Here is a 974-nt window from a genome sequence, read left to right as displayed (position 1 = left end):
AGGCGTATCATGCCTCTCACCTGTTAGCTGCGACAATGCTGAAGTTTGGATTTTGTACCAGTTACTAGAATTTCCTCACAGGATAAAACTGCTTATTCACTGTTGTAACTGACTTAGTGCAAGCTTTATTGGATGTGTGTTCTTCCCTTATTCACTCTCCTCTCTCCAACCTGTGTTCCTTGCTCCTTTCAATAAAGTGTTTGCACATGAATACTGGCTGAACACCTTCTACAGGAACCAAAATAACACAGGCGATAAAGATCAAAGAGCTATTAAGACAATACCTAAAAGGAAGTGGGAACTTTTGAGAAGAAAAGGAATCAGTTGCTGAGGACATAGTAAAAACTGCAAAATTACTCAAAAAATTGTTAGAGGAAATTCTTACTTCATGTCACTTTATATCACTTTGATTTTATTACGTTGAAGCCAATGTGCATGTCTTGTCTGCTGTATATATTGGAGACAGTATCTTGGAGATAAAATTATTGCATTGTAGAGTGATAAACATAGCAATATTTGTTTGTAGTAAATCCTGTTGAAAAACTAAAGGAAAAGTCTTTAACTTATCTCAAATAATTCCAGAAAAATCTTCAAATTTTTATTTTTTAAATGTTTTTATTGGGGTATAATTTACATACATTCATTAATTCATTCACTTATAATGAAAAATTCTCTGATTTTAGTAAATTTATAGTATTGGAATTTTTACCAACAACCAGTTATAAGATATTTCTGTCACCTCAAAAAGTACCCTTGTGCACATTTGCAGTTAATTGCCATTCTTATCTTAGTCTTAGAAAACCACTTACAATTTTCTGTTTTAGAAATTTGCCTTTTCTAGTTTTTTTTTATAAATGGAATCTTGCAATATGTGGTTTTTGTGTCTAGATTTTCACTTAACACGTTTTGAGCGTCATCCATGCTGAAGTATGCATCAACATTTTGTTCTTTTTAATTGCAGAAAATTGTTATGT

General features: G+C 31.9%; 1 protein-coding gene across 1 annotated transcript in view; it reads left to right on the top strand.

Annotated features, from left to right (window-relative positions):
* Positions 1-974, top strand: part of LOC105308207 (olfactory receptor 7D2-like) — an 8,623-nt gene that overhangs the window by 818 nt on the left and 6,831 nt on the right.

This window comes from Pteropus vampyrus, unplaced genomic scaffold (genome assembly GCF_000151845.1).
Source record: "Pteropus vampyrus isolate Shadow unplaced genomic scaffold, Pvam_2.0 Scaffold557, whole genome shotgun sequence".
Lineage (NCBI taxonomy): Eukaryota > Metazoa > Chordata > Mammalia > Chiroptera > Pteropodidae > Pteropus > Pteropus vampyrus.
This window is presented reverse-complemented; position numbering and strand designations above follow the sequence as displayed.